Here is a 15547-nt window from a genome sequence, read left to right as displayed (position 1 = left end):
TCTTGGGTCAGCAGTCCCCCAGCCTTTTTGGCACCAGGGACTGGTGGTTCCATGGAAGACAGTGTTTGGATAGATCAAGGGCCAGAGGCACTAGAATATGCAAGCTAGATCCCTGACATGCTCAGCTTATGGTAGGGTTTGCACTCCTGGGAAAATCTAATGCCACTGATGATCTCAGGGGGTGACTCCAGTAATGGGGAGTGGCTATAAAAACAGATGAAGCTTCCATTGCTGGGCTGCCGCTCATCTCCCGCTGTGCAGCCCAGTTCCTAACAGACCACAGACAGGTACATGTCTGCAACCTGGAGCTTGGGGACTATAGTCCTAGGTGATTCATCTGCACAGTCCAGCTTGAGAAACATAGTTATAAATAACTTTTCATACCATTCTGACAAGCATTGTTGACCACAAACATTTTCTCCATAACTTTCGATGACATGGAGATAAATTATTAAGGGGAAATAATTTTACTATTTGTAAGCTGAATTAAAGCATGCCATCCAGTGCAACAGCTAAAAGTTACATCAAGTCACAGAGTGGAAAACATGAGCTACTCTTGTGCTATCCTGAATGCCTTACAGATGCTTGTTTGTAGACAGAAGAAGTTGGAGGACGCAAAATGCACCAATATTTAACGCTGTTCATTTTTTCTTTAGCGAGCAATCAAAGCTTAGAAAGTTTCCAAAAAGGCAAGCGTGTGTAAGTGAGACTGGAAAGCTCATCTGAAGATTTGTTTCTAGCTTAGGAACAACAGCTGGATAATTCTGGAGTTTCTCCACATTTAAATACATGCTCTTAATTGTAGACAGATGATGGCAAATGGAGAAAGGTTTGACTATGCCATTTTATAATATGTGTTATACACATGTGTGTTTATGTCTGTGCATGTCTGTGTATATTCACATCAACTTTGAGCTAGCAATCTGCAAAACCTTCGCTCCCTTTTTCCTATTAAGCATTTAGTTTTTCGAGAAATATTTATTAAAGTCCAACTACGTAGCACACCCTGCACCGTGTTAGCACTTGCAAGAATGATGCCACGGGAAACTCATGAGCCTGGGAAGGCTACAGTACTCAGCATGACAGCCCCAGTACCCAGCATCATCTCTGGCACACAGTAGGCCCTCGAAAAGTATCCGCTGGCTAATTTAATGAATGCCATATTGGCAGACAGCAATTATAACACAGGACTGGTAGCATGTTTGTTTTCTACTGAAAATACAACCAGCATAATTTCAAGTCAGAACAGATGGACGAGAGAGCAAGCAACACTGAGGCTATTTTTGGTGGCACTCACTGGCCATTTTAAATGCTGATTAGTCACTTTGTGCCTCTAACCCTCCCTCTCAACTTGAGAACAGCAATTCACCGAGTTCATTCTGGGAGGCTAAACCTGCGTGTAAATGTGTCTGTCGTGCCTTTCACCAGGAATGATCCAATGACTGGGGACGCCCTGGTGTGAGGTGCCCATCCTTTGATTTGCCGAGGGCTACGGGGTTCCCTTATCATTTTATACCCAACCCAACCCCAAATTTTCTGATCTCTGTAGGCATGTAAGTTTAAAACTATTTGATCTAGTTCCCCAATTTGTTTATCCTTGATTGATTCATTCAAATGAATTCTTTAAGTCAACTCGGTCACAGGCACTATCTATCCCTGGTTGGTGAGCAAATATCGCCTAATTTGGAAAGACACGATCCTTATTCTTACAAATCTTGAACTTTCAGGACAGGGAGATACAAAGGAACAGAAATAAACCATATCATTTGGGGTAACGAAGTTCAGTCTTCCTTATGGAATAGCCTCTGACTAGCTGGACTGTACGGTGGCTCAAGGTGTCTGACCACACAGGAAGCCTCCGCAACACAGGTGAGCCTGGCAGTGCTTCTTCTCCTCTGAGATAGCATCAGAACTGGCCTCCAGGCCAGTGGGCAAATAGAGAGGGCCTGCCTTCTACTCGGAGTCCATGGAGGACTATGTAGAAGTCAGATATGAAATAAAAATTAGCAACAATACTTATTAAGAAGATGCCTGATTATCTCCCAGAACTCACAAACATAAGTTTATAGTACTAACAACCTGAAACCCCATGGCTTCATGATCGTAATTACAAGGTCACCATGAGACTACCATATTCTAAGTGCAGCAAATTCACCATTTCCAATTCTCACAACAATCTTGCAAGATAGGCTCTAGCTTTTTCGACATATTAAGGAGGAAAGAGAGGCTCAGAGCCTGGGAATAACTCGTCCAGGATAACCAGGTAGGAGGACCCAGTTTGTTTTATACCAAGGCCTGTGATTTCAAAAGTTCTCACACATCTGAGTCAAGATTTCTGAACTTTTCCCAAATTAGTGGCACTACATTTCTCACTGTCTAGGAATGTGTCTTTAGTAACACATTTAAATATACAGGAGACTTGGTATTCTGAGCCCTTTGAAGAAGAGAAGAAACCAGTGGTGGGGGTAGAACTGGGAGCCACGACTTAGATGTCAGTCGCGACCTCCCACTGAGACTCAAGTCTCCTGAATTATTCAGAGAGTTGCTCTGTAACGTATTTCAGCATTTCCCCTGAAAAGAAGGCCATATACAAACATTTATTATCAGTGCCAAGATGGTCTAGAATGAATATTCCGACGAAGCACATTCACCTGCTTTAATGTTTACTCTAATAATATTAGCTTGGCTCCAACTAAATGATGCTCTGCCAACTATGTGTTATCCCACTTTTAGACAAGAAGCCTCAATTTATTTAATTATGTGATTGGTGATTTATTGCTACATCCTTCCTTGGGTTACATGCTGTGTTAACGGGTTATCAATGTAAATAAGGTGCTTCTTAGTGGGATCGACGTCTCCAGCCCAACTAGCACAGGCACAAGAGGAAAGTGCGGGGATGGAACCCGCCCAGAATCGAGTCTCCTCTGAGGTTGCTGACAGACCCTGTTTGTTTCTTGGCCATGGACACCGCAGAATACACAAAGATTGATGGGCTAGTATTTGGGGCAACGCAGAAAACAAATCCAAGCCAACACAATGGCCATTTACATCCTAAAAAGGACAGCTCTTACCAGAAGGAAATGTAGACCTATTATGTTTTCTATAATAGGCAAAAACATAGTCACACGTCTCCCTGTGCACAGAATCTGCACTTGGCAATGCCCAAGGGGTGTTTCCTATGGAGAGATGCCCGGCTCCCGGGAACCGGATAAGATACTGCCGGTAGAAAGACCACTTATCTGGCCCACAATGTGTGATCCTTCTACCTTTTATTCAGTTCTCATGCCCTCCAAGTTCATACTTTCAGAAATAGTTTTCAACTTTCCATTCTGTGGTTCTTTTCATATTTTTCATCAAATGCCTTTGTTGTGGTAACTTATGCAGAATTTACTTCCTACTCAGCTTAATATATTTAGTATCTGGAATTTCAAATTTGGAAAATTAACAGGACATCCCTTTCCCCTGGTCCAGTACCACTACGACAGATTCCAGAATATTTTCAGCTATTATTTTTAACTTTTCCTTTCTCCTGACTGCTTACAGTAACTACTAAAAAGGAACTACAAGATAAAAACCACAATTTCTGTGGTTTGCTTGCCTTTCTCAGTTTAAGACTATGTAATTTTGAATGCTTCTTCCATGCCCTTGTTTCTATAAATGCCCCTATCCCCTATAATAAACATGCTAGCCATTTGGAAGTGTATTTGCTTCCACCCCATTTCACAAACTGCCGTTAATAAGCCTTTAATGAGAAGAACGACATGCTCTCCATGCACCCATACGTAATGTAAACAGAGCCCCATACCTCCAAGACAACCCGGCATAAATGCCACTTAACTGAATACCAACAACTGATAAGAGAAAATAATTTCCATTCCCACCAGATCCTCCAAGGCCAGGGGTCTTCTGCACCCTAATTGAAGCTGTTCAGCTTTACAAAGTGGCACGAAAGAAACCAAAGACCTCCCCACCTTTTGGAAGCACGCCCAACTTGTTCTGACTCAAGGAAACACCAACACTGTATTCAAAGCTATAAAACACTGTTGTGGTTTCTTCCTGAGGCACACAGGTTTTAAAAAAAAAAAAAGAAAACAATGACATGAAATGAATAAAACATACATCTTAAATCTGGGGCACACCCACCTGCAGTTCTGCAAGCCAGCGTCCTCAACACCGGCTCTGTTGCATCTTTGCAGATAGTACATGCTAGGGCCTCATTAGCACAGCGCCGCCTCCAAATATTGGCAGGTTACCAGCGAGCACCATTGGTATTTGCTTTGGGTACAGGTGTGAACTGATAGAAAATTGATTTCTGAACTACCCCCAGAGCTGTCCTTGATGGCACAGGCAAGGAGACCAAGCAAACTGGTTAATTTTAGTGCCATTAGCAAAGCAAATGCATGAAAGGGGATAAAAATTGCAAGAGGAATTATATCTTCTAGTTGCTAAGGAGGTAATATGAATAATGGGGCAAAATGATTGCCATCCACCATTTGATCACTCATGGTCTGGATGCGGTGTGAGTCTAATTAATAGTCAACGCTCTTTTCAGAATAACACTGACAACCAGCTACTCAGAAAAAGCTCTTCCCTTCCCTCCACTCCAGTACCATCGACAACCCCTCGGAGGCCAACACAATGGACTACCTTTCCGTGCTGCAGCTGTGTACTTGGAAAACTTTGCCCTTCTCTCTCCTCCAAACAAGAACAGCTTCAGGAACAAAGTTGGTTTAGCACTAGACAAGCCAAGAGCAGAAAATAAATTAAAAATGCCATTGCAGGTAATTTGGCTATATCTCTGCCACTCAATGTCAAACCACAAAGGACTTAACCAGATGTACAACTTCCAATTAGAGGACTGTAAGGAAGGAAAGAGAAGGGTCCAAGCGTGTGTATATGCAGAAAGATCTCTGTGCCTCCCTCAGAATCTCGTCATCCTGTACTAATGGCACAGAGACACGAGCGTGCACTGGACAGCGGTCCTTGTTGAAATCGACCTCCCAACTTTTGGGGGGGGATTTTCTTTTCATGTTTTTGATGCCACATGATACTACTGATATATGTGCTACCATATACATGTATTGTATATGCTATCAATATTTATATATACTGTTAGTATTTGAAGTTCAGCCAATACAGCCAAACCAAAGAAATAGGCCTCTGATTATTGATACATACACACACATATATATATATATTTATTATTGTTGTTGTTGTTTGTTTGTTTCAGTTTCTGGCCAGGGCTGGGTCTGAACCCGCCACCTTTGGTACATGAGGCCGGCTCCCTACTCCTTTGAGCCACCACCACCCTGATTATTGATATTTTCACTTCAATGGGAGACTCTTGAGAAGAACTGGAATAAAACTTCTATCAAAGAAGAGTCAGGACTGAGGATTTTAGAGTCAGCCAGATGTAGGATCAAACCCTACAATGGGAACGGTGTTCTTCACCGCGTGGAGTGTGGGTTCTCTTAACTATGAACTGGGGGAACTACCATCGTACCTAACCGGTAGGTTGTGAGGATAAATGAGATGAGACAACATAGACAACATGTCCAGTGAAGTAACTGGCAAATAACAACTGCTCAATAAATTATTAAGCGTTGTTATTATGCAAAGCTTGCTCTTTGGTATGGAAGACTTCGAGCTGGGTAGGAATCGGACAGATTGTTTAAACATCCCTAAAGAGAAGAGGCAAGGTGCAAAGAAAGGGGAAGGCCCGGGTGCCACAGATGGATGTCAAATTTACTGTTCAGAAAAGAAGACAAAAATTACCTTGTTAAAATTTTGCCTAGATTTTTCACTTTTAGATTACAGCATGTCCATCTGTCTCTGCGAGCGGGCATGCTGGTCTCTGCACAGTCTGGGATTTTTCCCAAGAACTAGTCAATACTTGTGAATTTAGACGAAGATAGCTCCTCCAAAAATTAAAAACTTCAGAGGTGATACCTTTAATGTAGTGCTTTTCCTTCTCGGCGTTCTGAGGTAATATTCTTTCTCTCCTGGGAAGCAGTAAATAACTCCCCGCTTCTTCAAGGCTACATCTTGGTGTCACCAGATGACAGAACCACACTCCTCTGGGCCTTCCCATCCCACTACCTTCCAAATTCTCTCGGTTCAAGGCAGGCGGGTGGCAGGGTAGCCTGGTCAAACTGCCTGGGCTCTATCCAGGCCAGTTCCCAGAATAGCAGTGAGATCTTAGGCAAGGCATTTCATCCTTCTGATTTCCATTTCCCTTGGGGGTTTTCTCTGGGGAGTCAGTGAGAAATGCACGTGAAGCCCCAACGTTACTAATGGTGCTCAATGAATGGAAGCCCCGAGAATTCAGCTGCTACTACCACGGAGAGTGTTGTCACTACCCAAACCACTGCGGCTGCTCTCGCTCAGTGAAGCCCCTCCCAGTGCCTATTCCTTTACTCTGAATATTACTACTCTGCCCTGGCACAGCTCCTACAACAAAGCACATCTAGCCCCATGGCCTCAGTGAAGCCATCTCTCCCCGACACCTTCACGGTGACTTCCTCAATTACTGAGTCACCAGAGTGACATATTAGTATTTCAAGGTGTGGGATCTGGAGTCAGTTTGCAAAATCTTGGCCACTTGCATGCTCAGTGGCCGAGTGACATTGATCAATATACATAATCTGAGATTCCCTTTCCTCACCTGTAAAATGGGATTATTGACAGTGCCCACCTCTGAAGGTTATGGTGACAGTTCAGTTGCCATTAACCTCCCATACACTTATCTGGAATGTGCTGGTCCCAGCACCAGGCACACAGTAAGCATTCCTGAAGTTAGTGGTTCAGTATTACTATAATTTACATCTTATTGTTCACATCCCCCGTCATCTGTTCAAATCCACTGCTGCCCTCCTGTCCTCCTATGCAATGGCTGTCCATAGGCACATATGTATATACATGTTAGACTGAGCACTCCCTGAGACATATTATGGGGAAAAATCAACAGAATGGGAAAGAGCCACGTACTTTACATGGGGATCTGTTCTGAGGATTCCCTCCTGGGAGTGTCCATGTTCCGCGAAGCCAGAGCTCTTTCAGGTAGGCCTGGTTTGGGGACTGACACGTAGACCATGATGTTTCCAACCTTAATTTTCTCCTGCAGTGAATTTTGGTTACATAATTTCCCCACCTTAATTACTTCTGGCTATATTCCTGCTCCCAGGGGTTGCACGACATCAGGGCCCCTTCCTGTTTGCACTGCTTAAGTGGCTGTGCACTTGAGTCCTCCCCTGTGCCTGTGTGCCCACTTGAGTCCTCCCCTGCGCGCCTGTGTGCCCGTGATGCAGATGCAATGCCTTTCATCCCTCGTGCATCACTCCTCCTGTTTCCTTAATCTTTCTCACTCGCCATTGCCAACTTTTCTCCAATCTGTCTCCATCTTTCTCCTACTAAAGGTACCAGAAATAAATGCTACAGACTAGAGGTGGGTGAGCTGATAGATAGGAAAGAACAAAAAAGGGAAGAAAGAAAATGAAGACACAGTGCAGAGAGCAGCGTGAGGAGGTCCGGCGAGGGAGGCGGAGGGAGGCTGCCTCCCCGTGTGCTCAGAGAACGCAGACTTTCCCAGCAAGGCCATAGAACTGGAGAGGTTTGAACACTACCGGAATGTCACTGTGGCTTCCTCTACCTCTGGTTCATACTTTTCCTTCCAAGCGTCCCATCAGTTCCGTGTCAGAATTCATTTCCTTTCCCTCTCCTACTCCCTCCCCCCCACCCGGAAAATGTATTAGTTTGTCTTTCCTACGTTTCATCGCATTTTAATCTTTTCTGCTCATATTTGTTCCCTGCTTAGAATGGGTTTGTGGAATGTCCTTTGTCCACAGATCTGTTTGCGACACCTTCCAATTTAATATTGTCTGCAAATTTCATTAGTATGCAATTTACTTTGTCTTCCAGATCATTAAAAAAAAAAAAAGAAAGAAAGAAAGAAGGAAAGAAAAGCTCACCTAGACCAAGCTATTATATTATAAACAGCCCTTCCACTCTCCCTAGATCCCAGCCAAGTGGGAACATCACCATTCATCACTATCTTTTGTTTATAATCTTTCAGCCAGGTTTCTTCTAAGCCGATTAAAACTAATCTTGATGGCAAAAGAAAATTCAGATAAATAAAACCAAACCCTGACATCAAGAGCCTCCCTGAAGATCAAATATATAGCACGGTTAATGGCGAATATTTTGTTTATCTATCTCTTCTCCCTAAGTAAGTTTCCACATGGCCACTCTCAATGTTTCCTCTCCAAGGCCAACAGAAAATCAGATCTGCATTTAGTAAGACACAAATACATCAGACAGAGTAAACCCATCAGCATCATACGTCTAAAGTTTCCATGGGATCTTCATCTCCTGCGGTATTTTTCAAACTCCAAGGCGGCAGGACGCTTTTCTACAGAGCATTTCAAAAATTGTCAAAAACTTAACTTCTTTAATTTCTGATGCCCGGGAATGCACAGTCTTCCTGGCACTTGGTGCGCGCTGGTTAATGAAGTTCTATTTATGACTTTAATGAGGATAAAACAGCCATTTCCTTAGCTAGGTGCCAGATACAGAGATTGATAACGAGACTAATCTTAATATAATTCCCTTAATAATGGCTAAAAACCACTCAAGTACCTTAATACATCAAGATGTAAATGTTTTATTATACCCATAAACACTCCCAGAACCTAATAGAGTTAATTCCACTAAGATTGAAATAAGTGAGAGATGATGTAAAAATCAATTTCCCTCTACCTCCAATGATGGATCATCCCCCCCCAGGATCAATTAATTTTGTGCTAAGAAAATGTCTAATGAAATTTCAGACCAAAGGAATAGCAAACAGTATGCAAACCTTCTTCCAAACTCATATGAAATACAGAGATATTTCAACCTTCATGGCAATGGAAAAATCTCTAAATGAATATCACCAATAATTCCAGATTTAATATCAAGAATAGTTTGTTGAGCTTTGATGACCTTTACAATGCTGTTAACCTCTCATTCCAAAATATCTGGATTCCATTTTATTTCCATTCTCTCACAAACCACAATAACTTCCCCTTACTCTGTTCCAAGCTAAATGCAAAGATCTATAATTTCTTTATATTTCAAATCACAGATAAAGGAATATGAGAAAACAAGCACACAGTAACTTTTTATAGCCCCAAATAAAAGCATGTCTTAGCAGAGACTTAAGATAATAAATGAAAAAAAAAAGTCAGAAAATAATTTATGGATAAAGTTGAAATTGCCACTATTTTTCTTTTTATTTTTTTGGAGAGGGGGGCACTTAAACTTCCCAACCCAGAAACTAAAGAGCACTTTGTTAATGTAAGAAGTGATGTGCGGAGTTACCCTTTATGCAATTAACTGAATCTCTGCTCCACTTGTGCTTGTAATTCTTGCTGAGTCTCACAATTCCACGTGGTTAACTTAAAAAAAGAAAAGAAAAGATGAGATGAGAGGAGGAGAGGAGAGGAGGGGGGAGGAGAGAAGAGAAAAAGAAAAGAAAAAAGAAAAGAAAAGAACAAAACTTGGAGGAACCTTGCAGGACAAGGAATCATTCTTAAAAGGAAGGATTTTAAGGTACATGGTTACTCCCCGGCACTGGGGCAGGAAATCGTCTGCAACGGATCGTTGCAGTCCACAAGAGGGGACTGAGTCAAAAATGGACAATGTAGTCACAAAGTGCATGCCTGCAAATTTACTTCTCTCTTTATGACTGTCCATAAAGTCCCTTCATGCAAAATGGCAAAGCAACACCCCATTTATATGCCATAAAAATTAAGCGACTAATGGGCTATGTCCAATGAACTCCTACCCACTTACAAACTAAGGGAACTTCACATTTTAATTCGTTCAGCTCAAGGAGGCTACGGAACATCATCACCTACCCGATGATTACTTGGAATTAAATTTCTGGCCAAGTCAAAGTGAACTGTGAAAGACAGCTCACAGGAGGGTAACTGTACTTCAAGGGCTTTACAGCATTATGACTCAAACCAGGTGAATCAGGAATCTCAGGATCTTTCAGGCCTCCATCGCCCCTCTTCCTATAAAGAATGTGGGAAAGAAGTGATCAGAGCCCACAGAGCCAGTATGGATTTCTGAAAATTGATATCTTAATGACACAGTTTATAAGTCATTAAAAACTGGGATTATTTTCTGAATCATTGACAGTTAAGTGATGGGTATTATAATTCTATTGAGATGGGGTTATTCTGTTTTACTAGGCAATAAACCATGACCGCTTAAGAGAAATACTGTTATTTAACCAGAGAAGTCAGTTCCCCAACCCTTCCGGAAAGGTATATTTAAAGTAAATTCATGGAACAAATGCTTCTTGAGCCCCTATCCTACAGCTGGTAAAAATTCTAAGAACTGAATATAAAACATGAAATAAGATGAGCACAGTCCTTGTCTTTCTAGAGCGTCATTCCTGCAAGCAACAGAGTTAATATATAAGCAAATGAAAGAAATAATCTCAGCCTGTAATGAGTGGTAGGCAATGGTTGACCAGGATGCTCTAAAAAAGTATAACAGGATGGAAGAGAAGGACTTGGAAACTTAGGTGGCTGGTATCTGCATGACCAGTCAGCATACGGATAAGTCTGAACACAATGAAAAAAGGGCACTTAGTCATCCAATGCCTGTTTTTAGGCTAATTGGCATGTGCCCCAAGCTGGGAGGAGGTGAAAGAGCCAATTCTGGGATAATTCCACACAGTCCCCATGTTCATCTAACAGGACTCTGGCCACAATTCTGAAGACTATTACATCATCTCTTCCCCGTCCTGTTGGGAGTTACCTCTGCCTCCCTGAGTTTTTCTCCACTGCAAGGGAAAAGGAATTCATTTCACAGGAGGTGATGTTTTAGAGCAAGAAAAAAATAATTAAAAAAACCCTTTATATCCACCATCCCCTTCAACATACACTAATCAAAAGTCTGTGGTCTCAGCATCAACACCTAAATTAAAACAACAGACAGTATTAAAACCCACCCCCATGCTACCACAAACAAGTCGAGGGCGCAAGAGTAAGGATTATTTAGCAAATGCTGCTGACAACATTGTTTATACTATTTGGTGAGGACCATCATTACTGTGCTTCCACATTTCACAGTGTAAATTACCTTTGCCATATTAATTGGGATCAAAAATAATCTCTTCCTCTCATTGCTTGCTCATATTTTCTATGCCAATTATGTATCCTTGGCAAATTTCTTATGCCTTAAAAGCAGTAATCTTAAAATGATCTAATATATCCCTTCTATTATTTTACTAAATATTACAGAGCCACCATGAAAATAAATATGTATGTAGAAGTCCAAGCATCAGGTTTGAGCCCCAGATCTACCATATGAAGCTCATTCGAACACAACAGCTATTTTTTTTTTCAGTTTTAATGCCCTCATACACAAAATGCAAATAAAGGCAATTACTATTCTACAGAGTAATTGTGAGATTCAAATGAGATAAGGTGTGTGACAAAATTCTGAGCGCAGTGCAGCACTGCGGAGAGACCAGCAGTTGTTATTACAGGCAGCGCGTTGAAAGATGCTCACTTGGCAGCTACTGAAGCTTGACTAAAATAACCCCACGGATGTAGGTATGTAAACACACTGAGATGGTCTCACACTGGGAGGCGAGCGCCCGCAAGGTGCAACCTTTACTGTAGAGGCCCTGGGCAGGGTGCGATGTGGATGCGAGTTTGGGTGTTTCCATTTTCACCCTCCAAACCAGAGAGACATCTCTCAGCACTGGGTCTGGATGCTTCAGCCGGTTTTCTGAATTCTCTTCCAGTCTATGCACCTGGCTCCTTCTCATTCATGGATCAGTGTATACATCTCCTCCTCAAGAAGACCTTCTCTGGCAGATACCTGGGCAGGCCCAGTTGTCTGCCATTTACTCATTGTCCTCATGGTACTGACTATTTTTACTAACTTGACAAATGTTCTTGGTTTAATTGGACATTTTCTCTTGCAGTAATTCTAGGTGTTCGTGAATTTGTAAGACATTATGTAGAGAGACACTGTGTATTTAACTAATTTCCCTCTGGTCGGGGGGGGGGGCAGGGGTGCAAAACCACAGTGTCATACATGGCACCGTACTGACGTCAGGATACAGGACATTGTCCCCTGAGAGATTCCTCCTGCCACCGTCATAGCCACATCTTCTTCCTTCCTGATCCCACTTCCTCTTAAATCACTGTGAATGACTACTCTGTTCTTTATTCCTACGTTATTTAGTCCATCTCAAGAATTTTATATAAATTGGACTTTTCTCTGGGGAGCCATTAATACTTGGTTCTTTTTTATAGCTCAGTAGTATTCTAGGGTCTGGATGTAGCATCATTTGCATAACCATTAACCCAAGGGAATGTGTCTAAGTCGGCTTCCAGTCTCTGTCCATTATGAATAAAGGTGCTTTAAGCACTGGTGAATAGGTTTTGTCACTTCTCTGGAATAAATGCCCAGGTAGACAATTGCTAGGGTGTAGGATAATTGCCCGTTTAGTTTTTAAAGAAACTGCCAAACTACTTCCCAAAGTGGCTATACAGCAAATCTGACATCCCCTCCACCAATACATACACAATCCAACATCCTTGCCAGTACTGGGTTCCTGCTATTTTTAACTGTAGCCATTTTAATAGGTGTGCAGGTTTAATTTTCATTTCCCTAATGGTTAATAATGTTGAACATCTTTCCACGTGCTTCCTTGCCATCTGTGCTGTCTAAGGTGGGAAGTCTCTTTGTATCTTTTGCTCATGTTCTAATTGAATTGTTCACTGTTGTTGTTTTTATGGTTGAGTTCTGAGAGTTCTTTATTCTACTGGTCCTTTGTCAGATGGATGGCTTGCAAAAATTTTCTTCAAGTCTAAAATTGTCTCTTTACCCTATGAACAGGGTGTTTTCCAGAGTGAAAGATTTAAAAAAAAAAATGTTGATCAACTCCAATTTATTATTTGCTTTCTTTCACGGATCATGCTTTTAGTGTTAATGCTAAGAACTCTTTGCCCAGCTTTAAATCTCAAATATTTTTCTCCTCTTTCTTCTGTATGGAAAGTTTTAAATTTTATGTTTTACAGTCAAGTTAATCTATTTTGAGTTAAATTTCTGTATACGGTGTAAGATGTAAAAATTAGGTCAGTGATGTCCAATTAGATTCCCAATTGTTCCAGTACCATATGTTGAAAGGTCGTCTTCCCTTCACTGAAATCAGTGGAGCATATGTACATACATCTACCTCTAAGTTCTATGCTCTTTTTGATCAACCTATGTGTCCCTCTCTCTGCCAATACCACACTGCCTTGATCACTATTGCTATTATAATAAGGCTTGTATTCAGATAGGCTCCTTTATCCAATTTTATATTACTTTCAAATTTTTTTTTACATTTCATTGTGTTTTTTACACTTTACATATAAAATATATATACATATTTTATATCTACAAAAAATCTGTCTGAGATTTTGACAGTAATTACCTTAAAACCGTGTATTAATTTTGGGACAAGTGACATCTTTGCTATGTTGAGTCTTCCAACCTATGAACATGGTTAATCACTCTTTAAATTTTTCTAAAAATTATTTTTGTCAAAATGTTGTGGTTTTCAGAATACAAGTTGTTTTGGCTCAGTGCCTATGGCTCAGCACCTAGGGTGCCAGCCACATACACCAGAGCTGGCGGGTTTGAATCCAGCCCAGCCCACCAAACAACAATGACAACTGCAACCAAAAAATAACCGGGCATTGTGTCGGGCGCCTATAGTCCCAGCTACTTGGGAGGCTGAAGCAAGAGAATCGCTTCAGCCCAAAAGTTTGAGGTTGCTGTGAACTGTGATGTCACAGCACTCTAACCAGGGCCACATAGTGAGACTCTGTCTCAAAAAAAAAAAAACAAAGATAAAATTTGTTTTATTCAATTTTTACCTAAGCATCTTTTTTCAAGTCTTTGTAAATGGCACTGTATTTAGCTATAAATGCTCTGTCAGTGTTCTTAACAAATGACTTAATAAAAAAAAAGTTGAATTCTCTCTATGCCTATTTTTTTGATACTTTTTGTCATAAATGGGTGTGAATTTTTTCAAATACTTTTTCTACAGAGATGAATGTGGTCAAGAGTTTGATTTTTCTCTTCAGCCTGTTAAAAGGGTGGATTACATTAATTAATTGTTAATACTGAATCAGTATGGCATCCTGAGATAAATTCCACTTGTTCAAGGTGTAAAATTCTTTTCCTAGTCTGTAGTTTTCTTTTCTTTTCTTTCTTCCTTCCTTCCTTCCTTCCTTTCTTTCTTTCTTTCATGCTTTTATTTTTGGTTTGTCTCTGGTTTTGCAATTTAGGGCAGTTCTAGCTCCATATAATGAATTGGAATGTATTCCCTTCTCTTCTATTTTCTGGAAGATGTTGTGTAAAATTAATGTCAATTCTTCTTTTGACATATTGTAGAATTTTCTGATGAAAACTTATGGGTCTGGAGATTTACTTTTAGGAGTTTTTAATTGAAGAATATAATTTCCTTAATAATTATGAGGCTAGTCAAATTATCTATATCATATTGAGTGAATTACAATGGCTTGTGTTTTATAAGGGAGAGGTCCATTCCATCTAAGTTGTCAAATGTATAATATGTTTGTAGAATTAGTCGTGGCTTTCCCAAATTATCCTTTTACAGCTGCGAAGTCTGTAGTCATATCCCTTGCTTCATCCTTCACACTGGAAGGAAAATCAGGGCCCTCTCTCTCTCTCTCTCTCTCTCCCCTGTCAGTTTTTCAGTTTTTCTCAAGGTCTGTCAATCTTATTCATCTGTTCAAAGAACTAGCCCTCATTTTTATTGATTTTTCTTTATTGTTTCATTGTTTCCAATTTCACTGATTTCCACTCTAATCTTTCTAACTTCCTTTCTTGCTTGCTTTGGGTTGGTTTGCGAAGGTGGAAGCTTAAATTATTATTTATGTGAGGCTTTTCCTCTTTTCTAATATGTTCACTGACTGCTATAAATCTCCCTCTCAGCGTTACTCTACCTGTGTTCCACAAATTTTGACATGACATCCTCACTTTCATTCGGTTTAACACACTTATTTATTTGACCACAGACTTCCTCTTTAACCAAAGGATTCTTTTAGAGCTATGCTATACAGTGTCTGTTTGGAGATTTTCCTGCGGTCTTTCTGTTATTGATTTCTAGTTTAATTCCATTGTTGTCACAAAACACATTTATATGATTTCAATTATTTTAAATATGTTAACTTTGTTTCATAGCCCAGGATGTGTCCCGTGGACAGACACCACACACACATACACACACACCATACACAGACACACACCATATACACACACATACACACCATACACATACACGCACCATACACACGTACATACCATACTCAGACACACACCATACACACACACACCATACATACACATACACACACATGATACACACACACACCATACACACAGACACACCACACACACACCATACACATACACGCACCATACACACGTACATACCATACTCAGACACACACCATACACACACACA

General features: G+C 40.8%; 1 protein-coding gene across 3 annotated transcripts in view; it reads right to left on the bottom strand.

Annotated features, from left to right (window-relative positions):
- The window catches only part of RBFOX1 (RNA binding fox-1 homolog 1), a 1537420-nt gene that overhangs the window by 1287298 nt on the left and 234575 nt on the right, over positions 1-15547 (bottom strand). The gene's annotated exons all lie outside the window — the stretch shown is intronic.

This window comes from Otolemur garnettii, unplaced genomic scaffold (assembly GCF_000181295.1).
Source record: "Otolemur garnettii isolate 467f Iridium unplaced genomic scaffold, OtoGar3 scaffold00044, whole genome shotgun sequence".
NCBI lineage: Eukaryota > Metazoa > Chordata > Mammalia > Primates > Galagidae > Otolemur > Otolemur garnettii.
The sequence above is the reverse complement of the archived record's forward strand: the minus strand, read 5'-3'. Positions and strand labels throughout refer to the sequence as shown.